At 41.8% G+C, this 14043-nt stretch overlaps 1 long non-coding RNA gene across 3 annotated transcripts in view; it reads right to left on the bottom strand.

Moving 5' to 3' along the window:
- The window catches only part of LOC138747690 (uncharacterized), a 178471-nt gene that overhangs the window by 64736 nt on the left and 99692 nt on the right, over positions 1–14043 (bottom strand). For 2 of the 3 annotated variants that reach the window (XR_011347618.1, XR_011347617.1), the window contains exon 7: positions 12355–12441. The exons of the other annotated variant lie outside the window; for it this stretch is intronic. This is a non-coding gene — a long non-coding RNA (uncharacterized lncRNA). The remainder of the gene's footprint in view (positions 1–12354; positions 12442–14043) is intronic. 3 annotated transcript variants of the gene reach the window in all.

Here is a 14043-nt window from a genome sequence, read left to right as displayed (position 1 = left end):
AAGATCGCTGTGTGCAAGCAGAATTACAGATGTGAGTTAATTCATAGAATTGGAGATGAATCAATAATGCTGGAAGACTATCTGAAAAGCATGAACATTAAGGAACTTTTCCACTTAGGTTGGAAGGGCTGGGCAGCAGCCAGCTCCTCGTGTGTGGAAAAATGTAGGGAGAAGGGCCTGGGGCCAGCCTTTTCATCGCAACACTCCACCAAGAAAGATGAAGATGAAAATGATGAGCAAGAATTCTACAGCTTCACAGACGAAGAGGTGGGTGAGGCAGAGAGGCCTTTTCAAATTAACGAAGAGGATTTACACCAGCGGTACCCTGCTGATGATGAATGCCCAACATATGAACATCTGACGGACTCCGAGGTCATCCATAACACCAGTTCCCACAGGAGCATGACAATGAGGAGCCCCCTCCCCCACCCCTGAAAGTGCCTGAAGCCATTGAGTACCTCAAGGGCAGCCTACATTGGCTGGACACCCAGGATGTGGATCCCATAAACATCCTCCAACTCAGAGGCATTTTGGGTTTCGCTCGCCACCAGCGACCTGCTGCGTTCAGGCAACAAACCCTCGATCGCTTTTTTCAGAAATAAAATGATGATTGTAAGAAACAAAAAGATGACTGCAAATACAGAAATCGCACGTGTTCATGATTTTTTTTTTAATGCTGCTTTTTGTGAACCCCGATTTAGCGCGACCCCACATTTTCACGAAGTGATTTTTTGGATCCAAACTACCGTATTATAATGGAGTTTCACTATATTTTCCACCCAACGAATCAGGATATCGGCGGACTATTAGTGCTTATGTATACACACACACTATCCTCTACACCAGGGGTGTCAAACTCAAATTCACCGAGGGCCAAAATTAAAAACTTGGACTAAGTCGAGGGCCGAACTAAATATTTATTGAAAATTTTCAACAACATCTGCATGTTTTCTCTTCTTTCAACATATGTAATGTTAAACTTTTTCTTATTAAAATAAATGTTTAATAATAGTTTTGGATAAACTCTTTCCAGAAGCATTAACAAATGAGAAATAAAATATTCAATCAATAATATTTCTCTATAGAGGATTTGTCAAATGTTGCTAGTGTGCTGTCGAATAGTAAAATCTGAGGGCTATTGAGAATGTGGGAGAATAACATGATTCCTGAAACAATCAAATGGGTGACTGATTGTGGGCATGAACTCTAGCAGGGTTATTTGCCATGCCCTTTTTCCATTGGTACAGATATCCTTTGATTGACACACTTTTCAAGTTTTATGCCTAATGAGCTTGTATCCAGGTGCAGGACCATTTTTAACCAAGAATATATTTATCACTGTGACATGAAACTATTGGAAGATCGTTTTATCCTGAGATTAAAGTTCATAATACTTACTCAGGACTGTGTGCGGGAGGGCGGGGTTTGCGGGCGATCGGGTTGGACAACGACAGTGCAGGGGCATCGGCTCTAGCTGTAGGGCGGCATCTCGGCGGATCAGCGGCCCCGTCACCGTGAGTCGCGGGTCGGCCTGCGGCAGGGAGGGGGAGTGGGCAACGGTCCTGGCGAGGTCAGGCCCGAGGCCTCCGGTTCCGGGCGCTGGGAAGCGGCCTTGGCTTCCCCTGACACCGGCCAGGCCCCAAAACCAGAGTCCACGGTGAGACCCTGCAACGTAAACAGAGGAGGTGGGGGCGATTAGCAGGCAGACGCCAATGCATTCTGGGATTTGTTGTATTACTGTGCATGCGCTATACTGGCGCGGCGGCCAGTGGGCCACCTCTAATACATTTTTGAAATGATCTTGCGGGCCAAATTGGGCCAGAGTTTGACATGTGTGCTCTACACACAAACGACATATACAAGAAGAGATTAAGTAGACTGCGACGAGTTTAGAGTTTAGAAGGATGAGGGGTATCTTGCAGAGACATATAAAATTATGAAAGGAATAGATAAGATAGAACCAGAGAGATTATTTCCACTGACAGGAGACATTAGTACTTAGGGACATAGTCTTAAGTTTCAGTGGACTCTATTTAAGACTGAGCTAGGGAGCGGCTTCTCCCAGAGAGATTGTGGAATTCTCTGCCCAAGGAAGCAATAGAGGCTGCCTCATTGGATGTATTTGATACACAGGTAGATTTTTGATAGGGGAATTAAAGGTTTCAGGAACTGTCAGGAAAGAGAAGCTGGTTAGATCAGCATTACTGAAAGGTGGAGTGAGCTTAATGAGCCAGATAGCTGACTCCGGTTCCTAGTTTATATGTTTTTATGAGTCTGATAAGGGCAGGAAAGAAACTGTCCTGGAATCTGGAGGTGCACATATTACAGTAGGTCCAAGGACTTCAATGCCTTGGCGTAGATAGTATCATTATTGCAATAAAATTTGTGGGAACATTCTATGAGCAGGTGGGATGTTATATTTCTTCAGTTCCAACCCTGGCTAACGTTTATTGCTGTAAAGTCTTTTATGGCATCCTGAGGTGTTAGTAGATTATATATCAATGCAAATCTTTCTTTAGTTGCTTTTTCTACTACTTCTTTATTTTCTATATGATCAGAGTACAGAGAAAGATTGAAGAGGTTAGGACTTTATTCATTGGAACATCAACAGTTGAGAGGGGATTTGATAGAGATGTTCAAAATTATGAAGGGAATCAATAGACTAGATGCAAGTAGACTCTTCCCCTTGAGAGCAGGGGAAGTTGAAACAAGAGGACATAAGTTGAGGGTAAAGGGGGCAAAATTTTAGGAGAAACATTAGAGGGTGCTTCTTCACTCAGAGAGTGGTGGCTGAATGGAATAATCTTCCGGAGGAAATAGTTGAGGCAGAGTCAATTCTTTCATTGAAGAGGAGGCTGGATATATACATGGATAGGAAGGGGTTGGAGGGTTATGGGCGGAGAAAAGGCGGGGGATCTAATGGAGTTGTTTGAGTGAACCAGCGTGGACTTGAAGGGCCGAGATGGCCTGTTTCCATGCCATAAACTTGTATAGTTATATGTTATTATAGGATGTGGACACAAGCAACAAAGCCACCATTTGCTTTCCATTCCTAACTGGCCAATACATTAAGTGGTTTGCCAGGTCAATTTTACAAAGACAGATAGATGTCAATCACATTGTTGCATCTTGAATAAAACAAATCAGGTAAGGACAGCAGATTTCCTTTCCTGATTTTACAGAAATCCACCTATACCATGTTTACCACTACCTTTCACTACCTTTTTTAATTCTCGGTTGAAATTAAGTTAAAATTTAGAGATACATCCTTCTGACCCATGAACCTGTGCCACCAAAAATACCCCAATTAACCTGCAAACTCCAAGTGCTTTTGGAGGGCAGGAGGAAAAGGAGCACCTGGAGAAAACCCATGCAGACATGGTGAGACGGGACAAACTCCTTACAGACAGCGATGGATTGGAACGTGGGTCACTGCCACTGTAATAGCAGAGCATTAACCGTGCCAGCCTCATTAAATGGCTTGAATGTGAGATTTGAACTTGTGTTTCTGGATTACTGAGCCACTATGCTGGTGTCGTCTCATTTTTCAAACTGTTTGGATGATTTAGGATTTTTGCTGGAATGATTTCAAGGGTTTTAGTTATGTGGGAGCTGGGACTATCCTCTTTGGAAAAGAGGTTCTGGGGAGTTATTTAGAATTAACAAAGGTATTGACAGAGGAGGGGGGGAAAAACTGATTCCATTGAAAGAACAGCCAAGAAACTGAAGATGGAAAGTAAGGGCTGTTGTTACATGTGACACGAGTTGACAGAAGTTTATGCAACCAGACGTTTGGGCCCTGAATGCGCTGCTTGGGGGAATGGCTAGTTGATGCCATTCAAAAAGGAGTTGGAGAAGTGATTCAAAAGAATAAACTGTGCAAGGCCAAGGGAGAGTAGACTAGCTGGAGACTTCTTGCACAGAAACAGCATGGACATTTTGGGCTGAATAGCCTCTTTCTGAGCTGTGAAATTCTTTGAATTTTTATTTACAGCGTGGTAAAAGCCAATTCCAGCCATTTAAACCCATGTCATCCAATTATTCCAAATTAACCTACAACTCCGTACATTTTGGAGGGTGGGAGGAAACCTGAGCACCCAGGAGAAACCCACACAGACAAGGGAAGAACGTATAAACTCCTTACAGACAGCACCAGATTCGAGCTCAGGTCACTGGCGGTGTAATAGCGTCATGCTAACTGCTACAGTTGATTTACTGTGATCTGCACTTTCTTAGAGCCTATGTACTGGCAATTAATGAACCTGGATATCAAAGGTAAAACACAGGATTCTGTTGACACTGTGGTGACATGAAAAACCACACAAATGGTGGAGAAACTCAGCAGGTCAAACAGTACCTTTATGTAGCAAAGGTAAACATACATCACCAATATTTTGGGCTGGAGCCCTTCATATCATTGGAGGTGAATCCACGGACACCTCGGAACTCCGACAGGACTCTCTTTGAATGCAAGAGGCACTTCAGGCAATTTCTGGCGATGGCTAATCTGTCTGCCTTACGGCACACTAAAGTGAGTTCCATGTAATATTGCACTATGTTTTTATTACATGACAATAAAGGACTCTTGAATCTTGAATATGAACCAATAAACCATTTAACACAGGGACAGAATAAGATGTCATTAAATTGAAGCCCAGTGTACCATTTTATGTTCCAGCTGCTGGCATTCAAACAATGCTTCTTCAGCAAGCTACAGAAATTCAACACTCAAGAGTTAAAGCCTGATAGAACACCCATCTAAATCATTCCTGTCTTGCATTATGTGTTGCAAAAGAAACATGGGGCCCAGGGAATCACTTGTTAAGCAGTTGCAATATTCAGATCATACTTCAATAACCTTGTTCCATTTGAATAAAAGGAAATGGTAGAAACATGGACATGAAAGATTCATTTGGCAGCAGGCAACATTTGCAAGAATAATAAAAAGAAGGAATTAATTAAATCCTAAACTAAGTAAATACACAATTTTATTATTTTTGGCTGCAGCTCACCAGGCTGACATGGATTTCGTCTGAAAAGCTGATAGAATAAAAATCCAGTAACAAATCCATTAAAAGACCAGCAGGAAGTTTATTCAAAGTGTGGACTCAAAAGTAATTTTGATGGTCTAAGCGTAACTTGGACAATATCTTGCTGGAGAAAATGTCCTTTTATTTTAATTCCCCCCACTGTGATGGTTTAAACAAGATGAAAGATGCTCAGATCCAGTAGACAATAGAAGCCACATTGACTAATGTTAAAATCCACTGAAGGGTAAAACTTGCTGAAGCAAATCTGAGCCTGCTAGTGGAATCGGGGTAATGAAGAACATGTGAAGCGCAGGATCAAAGGGCTAACCTTTAGAGCCCGCTGCTTCGACAGTGCATGGGTGCACTTCCCTGTCCTGGTACATCATCTGTAGAAGAAGGGGCAGAGCAAAGATGAAAAGGAAGAGAGAGGAGGAACAGAGTTCAGAAAAGAAAATAGATCCCAGGCAGCCTCGAGGAGTATGACATGTCGGCTTTTAAAAATAAACAAGCACGCTGTTACACGGAAAGAACTGAGGGCAGTGGAAAAACAAGGTGAAAGAGGGATAGAAGGAAAAACAAGTTGGAAACAGAATACATTAAAACTTTAAAAGGAGAAGGAAAAACAAGGAGGAAGGTTACCACAAGTCACACGGCAGGAAATTCACAGCCAGTTTTATATCCCCAGAAACTCCAGATTAACATGTGAACTATAACCCTGATAGGAATGGTCCAAATTTCTGAAACAAGGTCTTGCATTTATACAGCACATTCTGCAATCTCAAATTGTCTCAAAGTGCTTTATGGATAATGTTGGAAAGGCCAGTATTTCATTCACTGAATCCCCCAGGTTCCATGAATCCATGGTCCAGACATTTGCTTCCTTCTCCACTGATTTAATTCACTTAGGAAATGATGCCCAGGCCAGTGGAAGACAACTTGGTCTCTTTCAAGCAAAGCCACTAGGTTAATGTCCACAGGAATTGGTAGCAGGGACACATAGCCTGGCATTAAGCTTTTTTTTAGAAGAAGCTGACACAGATGGTGCAACATTTTCCCCATCATTATTCTGCTTTTCAAAGCAAGGCTTGCACCAGAATGCACCTACATTCACCGAAGGAAAGTACTCAAACAATCACTGTTGCAATGGGCACCAGAAACAGGGAGAAGAATTCTCTGCCCCCCACCCCCCACCAACCCCACCACCCCACTGATAGATTATACGGTCAAGTTCCAGAGCGGGCTGTGAAAGGAGAATGAGAGAAAAACATTGAAAACAGGGAACAAACGCAGCACAACTTTTATTTTCTCAGAATAAGCCTATGCTAATGCCGACCTGTAGATGTGCATCATTGACCGATCATTCATTGTTCGTGATTTCAATGCTGATAGGCGGTTTTCTCCGGTTGGGAAAGCTAGATCGATGGCCCATAGTCTCAGGATGAGGATCAACCAATTAGAACTGAGATGAGAAGAAATGTCTTTTCTCAGAGTGTTGAACGTTTCTATCATTCTCTGCTCCTGAGGCTGTGGGCACTCTGTCACACTCAAGACTAAAAACAGATTTTGGATAAAGAGATCAGGAGTGTTGCAACATACAGTAAAGACCCTGGTATCCAGAATTCAAGCTTCAAGCAATCAGGAACAAAAAAAATTGAGGATAATAAATATTAAAACTTAAAATAAATAAGACTAATAGGTTAAAAAAATGTGTGTTTAAAATTGTATCAGTAAATGTTCTCTGAAGCCTTTGCTGAAGAGAATACCAGCCAGCGGAGTGCCTTGCTTGTGCTTTGCCTGTAGCAGCTGTATGAATAAAGTTGTGTTTGAATAAAATGGTGTCACCCAGGATGAACAGGGTGAAGAGATGGTTGATGCCCCTCACTGTTAGTGTGACTCCCTTAAGGTGTCTTCTTATCCCTGCTTAGTAAGAGTATCTCTGATCAGGGGTTTTATCTGTAAAGTGGGGGAAGGGAGGGGGATTAATTATCCATAATGTCATTGATTGTCTTTTATGTGGCTTTGTTCAGTGTAATTACAGTGCAGTATTTTTGTCTTTTGCTTTTTAAAATTGTTTATTCTTAATCCAGGTGTATTAATTATGCTGTGCACAATTTCTTTTTTGCATTACCAATAAGAGGTAATTCTGTCTCCCCCACAGAAAAAAAGAATCCCGGGGTTGTATATGATGTCATGTATGTTCCTTGACAATAAATCTGAAATCTAGTTAGGCATCGTAAGCGTAAGTCTCAAGCAACCGGAAAATACACTTATCTAGCATCTACCAATCCCCATAGGTGCTGAATACCAGGAGTTTTACTGTATATCATATATGTGGTTTTATTTTGCAGTCGATGGTTCTTCTCCTTCCCTGTAAGAACCAAGATGACTCATATGAACTTTCTCCAGGACACATTTTGCATTCTCCGATCCTTAATTATGGCATTTTATTGGTCAAAAGTGCACAAAGGTGTTGCAAATCACCTCAGCCAATTTTCCTGACTGTTCTGAAAGTAAAAAGAGTTAATGGAAAGAGGGCACTACAGAACAAAAAAATGATTTAGGTGCACAGAATGTTTAACAGGCAAGTTTCCTGTAAAGGTCCTCTGATTAATGAGCACCAAAAGTGTCACTGAACTTTTTGTTCCTGGAGGGCAATGTGGTCACTTTCTGTGAGTCTCCCAGCTGAAGGTTTGAAATATTGGGCCATGTACTAAAACCAGGGACGAACTTTAAAGATACGATGGAAGAGAATGTTAGAAAGATGTGGATTGGTATCGAAAGGTACGGTTTTCAATTAGAGAATGACCAGCTAATTGGTTTTCGCACTCCAGGGCAGGTTGGACGAAACTTGATCTATATTTCCAGCCAAACCAGAAACATTCCAGCCACTATAACTCAGCAGTTATAACAACAATAAATATTTTATAGACATTTATAATGAGTATTTAACAAAGCAAAATCTTGCATGGGTGTGCTAGCACACCAGAAGTTAACATGAGCCACATAGGTGTTATTAGACAGATTACTCAACATTTCACAAAAAAGATAGGTTAAGATTCCTACTAGAGAAAACTTCGACATCAGGAACTGAGCACAAAGCTGGAATTTAATGCCTCAATAGGCATTGAAGGGCTTAACCCTTTGGACTCCGTGTCCTGGTTTTCAGGGACCACCAACAACTGTGCATATTCCGTGTCCGCGCTTTCCGGGACTGGTTTTATACCTAACCGTCAGCTGATTCATACTGGTGCTCGCACTGTAGTTTACCCTTGGACCCAGTCCAGAGTATATATTATGAAAGGTTAAAAATGGCCAGAGTCCAAAGGGTTAAGGGCTGGAGAAGATTATCAACCAAGTTATGGGAATGAAATCTTCCATAGACTTGGGTGACATGGAATTATATTGAAAGTGTATGCTTTCAAACTATTGACTATGTAGCTTTCTTATAACCTGAAGATGATATCTGATGAGGAACCTGCACATATGTTAAACATAACTTGGATTCTATCCAGTAGAAGCAAAGAGCTTTTTATGTGGGATAAGCTCAGATAAATATAACCATGAAGGTTCTCGATCGAGACGATAGCAAAAAAACATTCACCCATTGGTGGAAAGGTGGAGAATGAAAGTGGTCATTAAAAGCACAGAAGTGACCTGATGGAAAGCTTTTGAGTGCAATATGTGATTTAGAATCTGGAATGCAATGCCATTTTCTGGAGAGGCATGTACTATCATTGTATTCAAATGGGAGCTGGAGAGGTACTCGACGGTGAAGGGCTATAGTGAGAGTGTTTGGTAGTTCCAACCCTCCACATGACCATGAGTATGAAAGGTCACAGCATCACACAAAATTGCTGGCATTTCTGTGGAACTTCAGGCCAATTGTGAACATGAAAGAGATCACACCCCAGCAAAGCTGGATTCAGATCCACATTTTGTTTGTTTGCCTTCTGTTCAAACTACCTGCACACTTATTGTCCAATTTGACTTTAAACATTTGTATTGCATATGGGGAAAATCTTTCCACAATACTCGAAAATAATTTACAGCAATTTGACAGACCATTTTATATCCTATTGCAGTTCAAGATATGCCTCGATGGATTCATGTGGCATTTAATCAATCGTCCTGGCTCCAAGACCTCACTGTATGGTCCTAACATTGCTTCAGCTGTTTCATCAATGACCTTCCTTCCAGGAGTGGGGATTATTATTGACCAGTTCTACACATACCTCCTCACCAAATGAAGCATGTGGCAAGAGTTGAACAACATTCAGTCAGGGGCTGACAACACTGGACAATACATTTTTTTTCAGATTTGCTGTATCATGTAAGAACTTGGAGAAACAATATATTAAATTAAGCGTGTTTACTCACATAATGATGCTGACATGAGTTCAACTGACCTAAAAATGTTTGGCCACTGATTTTCGTTTGTACTCAGCATCTGATGCCTCTTGTGTCAGTGTCCAACAATAGTCGGCCAGCACTGAGGGATTCCAGTTGTCCCGATATTGCTTTTCCATGGTTGCAATGTCCTGGTGAAACCTTTCGCCATGTTCTTCATCACTGACAGCAGGGAAGAAGCCCTCGTGCAAATGCAGAAAATGAATTTTCAATGACATGTTCCACTTTGTGGTTTAGTATGCTTGAAGAAGACTTAAAATATGATAGAAAAATAAAATATATCTTAAAAGATGGTACACGATAGGAAAATTTTAAGTTGATTTTCGTGATCAGCAGCCCAAAGTCTATAAAATAGCCCAAAAGTGTTCAGGAAGAAAAATCTTCATTGTCTAATGTAAGTGCCAAGTAACAATCTGCAGATAGTGGTCATCTCCCACAAGAGCCAATGTCGACCACCACCTACCCTTGACATTCAATGGTGTTATGACCGCTGAGTCCCCTCTATCAAAAACTTAGAGGGAGGGGGTCCCCATTGAGCAGAAACTCAGCTTGCCCAGTCTCATCACTACCATGGCCACAAGAAAAGATCAGGCATCCAGCATTCTGCAGAGAGTGGTTTGCTCCCTTACATTCCAAGTCCATTCCAACACTTATATGCTGCAAGTGGATGGAATATTTTCCAATTCCCTGTAAGAGGGAAGGTCCAACAACTCGAGAGCATCAAGGCCAATCCATTTCACTTGATTGGCACCTGTTGTACATCGGAGAGACTGGATGCAGACTGGCAGATCACTTTGTTGAGCACCTTGGCTTTATCCACCACTATAGGGTTAGGGTTAGGGTTAGGGCCTAGGAGCCTGGAAGGGAGGGGGGGCCTGATAGAGAAAAAAATGGTTTAATTGAGTGTGCACTTGAGAATTTTGGATGATATTTCAGTACTCTTACATATATTTGTTTCATATTTGGAATATTACAAATCTTACAAATACTATTTTGAATTCTAAATTAGGCTCCAAACATATAAACATTTAGAAGTATTGCTTTTAGGATTTTGTACTGCAGCCACGAGATTGTGTTTACCATGACGATGTTATTACGTCATGAGTTGGAGTTAACATGTACAAATACTGGTTAAAGACAGGGAGTGAAGCCGGTTGGAAATGAATGCCAGTACTGTGAAATCTATAAAATATGATGGGAAGCAGAAGCATTACTTTAGTAAGTTCATGTTTTACCACTCCCTAACAAGTGGCAAGAAAATCAGGAGAATATGGCTCCAAGCACAGGTAAGGCATTCTGTTCTAAATGCAAACTGTTTTCAAGTGAAGACCAGGCTTGATTACTCGACAATACCCGTCAGAACGTGATTACATGAAAGAACTTCTGGAAAGGGTTGTTGCTACAATTAAATTCTTGCTTATACATGTAGTACATTATTCATAGTTCAATGATACAAGTTACTTATCATAACTTAATGTCACTTTATTCTATTCAACCAAGGGTGGGGCTGGGGGAGGGGCAAGATCAAGGGGAGCCTTATTAAAGCTCAGTCTAGGGGCCCGACACTGCTTGTAAGGAGTTTATATGTTCTCCGCATGTCTGCATGGGCTTTTCCTCAGGTACTCCAGTTCATTCCACCATCCAAAAATGCACAGGGGTTGTGGTACAATTAGGTGACACTGGCACATGGGCCGGAAGGGCCTGTTACCATGCTGCATTTCAAAAAAGTTCAAAAAATTAAATTTAAATTCACGAATGTGCTCGCAGACAAAAATTTAATACCAACCCCATTAGGTGATATTAGACAGATTCAACTAAAGATTTAGGTCTAAGATTCATGTCAGAGGAAACAGAGGTTTGGAGGTGATATTCCAGAGCTTGGGCATCAGCGGCTGAAGATATGTCTCCCATTGGACAGATTAATTTGGGTTAGGGGAGGATGAGTAAAACACTGTGTTGTGTGGGAAGGGAAAAAGTTTGGAGAGTTCAAAGAATAGCGAGTCTTGAATTCAGAAAAAATGTTATTGAAACACATGTAAGGGGGTTGCTCAACACAGTACAACCCAGTCACATCGGACTTAATACTATCAATACCAGCTATGTTTGTACAGGCTTATTACAACCAAGGACTACAATTCACTATGTGCTGTTCCTTGTCAAACGTGGGCATGCTCACTATAACTACAACAGAATACAACAGCTTTTATCCTTCTATGGTGCACATCTTACCAATTATTCCTCCAGCATTGTCCACTGCAGGGCCGAAGAGGAAAAGTGGAACAGCTACTGCACGTGGTGGATTTTACAGTGTAGTAAGATGGAGGATCCGGCCCAGATAGTCCATAAATGATTAACAGGGGCTAATGGTCAGGTGTTCACTAATGGGTGGGTAGAGCCCAAACTCGATTAGCAAGTGGTGCGATTTCCGACTAAGTTTCAGTCGCGGGGTGGGGGGGGGGAGGTCAGAACCCTCCACAATCCACATTCCCGCCAGATTACAGGCAGAGAGGACACATGACCCACCACACACTGGAATTGAAGAAAGATGAACATCTAGATAGCTGACAGGGCTGGAGAATAGTATCAATCCAGTTACGGTATGGAATCTGAGATAGACTTGGGTGACTTATGTTGAAAATGTGGACTGGTTGTGTTATTATAATCTGCCTTGGTGAAAATCGTTTGTGATTTAGAAGTGCATTCTCATTCCTTCATCGTTCCCCAGAACCCATTCCCTAACAATACTGTAGGAGTACACGGTGGCTCAGTATGACCTTTCCAAGGGCCATTAAGGATAAGCAATAAATGCTGGCCATGCCAATAATATCCCAACCTGTAAAATGAATACAAAGGTCCTTGAAATAATCTTGTATAAAGATAAACTGAACTCTGTACTATTAAATTTAAAATATTAAACCTTATCCTTCTTCTGCAAAGACAATCCCTCAGGGTCAATGATAACTTGTTTCCACTCCAGTTGCGATGCAGTAGATCAGTAACACAGCTAGGGATAGTGAAACAAGGTTAAAATGTTTTGTTCTTGGCTTATTAACTTTATCTTATTCTAAAGCCAAAATGCACTTTCTAGATAAAATCTAGAAGCCTTTAAAATCAGCGCTCAATCAGCAAGGACACCAAAACAGCCTTCCAGAATTCTCATCAGAAATATTCTTGCTTTTACTGGACACCCCTCAGACAACCTGACCCGCCTCCCGTTCCTTTAACTGACAGCTCACTAATGAGCTTGCCATGCCTTGCAGGCAAAATAAAAAGCTGCCCCAGTCAATATCAATCAACTGATGCCATCAATTAGCTCCAGCAGAATTCACCAACAGCACTCAGCTCAACCATCACTGGAGATAATTATTTCTTTATTTGGGAAATGTTACTCTGTCAATTGTCTATTTATCAGTAATAAACGTGCACACGTCTAAATATCCACTCAGAACTATCTGCAGCTGATATCGATGCATTCTTGAGGAAGGCTGTATAAAAATAAGCAGGGGAATTTTTAACTCAAAGTGGTCTATGATGTGTGACTGGCGTGTTCGACATCAACATGAACATTTTTTGTCCTCTATGAAATAAACATGTCCGACAGAGTGTAAAATGTGTGTGAAATGGTGGTGCATGTGTGCTGTTTGTTTTGTGGTTTGGTGTAGGGCCTTGAAGTCAGAAGGCTGTGGGTTCAAGTGCTGCTTCAGTGACTTCAGAGTTAAACTCAAAAAAACCCACTCTACAGTTCATCAAGGATCTGCCAAAAGAAAAACATGAGCAGGCGGAGGCCCTGCCCCACCATTCTAGGTGATCATGGTTGATCTGCCCAACTCTTCTTTTACGTCCATTCCCCAAAATACGCACTCCCCTATTTTTTTTTCAAAAATGTCTCTATTTCCTCCCGAAACACCCCCCCCCACCCTGCCACCCCCCACCGCCCACCCCCCCACCCCCCCCACCCCCCCCCCACCCATTGATCTAGCCTCCACAACCCTCTGGGAAGATTCAGAGATGTTCCTGCACGCGTCATTTTTAAATGGCTTCCTCTTAATTTGTAGGTGAGTCCCCTTGTTTGAAACATTTCCACTGGCAGACACATCTCAAAATTTCCTTGTCATGCCTCCAAAGCAGCCGTTCTCAATAGAGGCCATACACCCCCACCAACCTCACCCCACCCCGCTCCCTGGGGGCCAAGACACATTTAAGTAAGAACTTTGCTTTCTATTCACCTCACGTAACATAATTTTTTTTAATGTTGTTTTATGTAGTAGGTAGGAGAGAAGTATGGAAGACCCAAAACTGGACTGTTTTACTGGGAAGGGGCCCCATAAACTCTGAGTAGGGTCCTAAGAGGGCAATAGCCAAAAAAAAGGTTAAGAATGGCTCCCCTAAAGGATCTCAGAACTTCTTTCAAGCTGAGTGCTAAAGGAGCGTCCTTTTGGCTGTCAGAAGAGCATGTCAATCTTTTTGACGATTATCTCAAACAACGGCAAAAGCATAATCCCCAAGTCCACTTCCAATCAATAAATGATTGGCTGAATAACTAATTGCAATGGCCGGCATCAGCCACAGTGTCCAGTCACTGTGCAGTCATGGAGCCATTAAACTA

The sequence above is a fragment of the Narcine bancroftii genome, chromosome 12 (genome assembly GCF_036971445.1).
Source record: "Narcine bancroftii isolate sNarBan1 chromosome 12, sNarBan1.hap1, whole genome shotgun sequence".
Lineage (NCBI taxonomy): Eukaryota > Metazoa > Chordata > Chondrichthyes > Torpediniformes > Narcinidae > Narcine > Narcine bancroftii.
The sequence above is the reverse complement of the archived record's forward strand: the minus strand, read 5'-3'. Positions and strand labels throughout refer to the sequence as shown.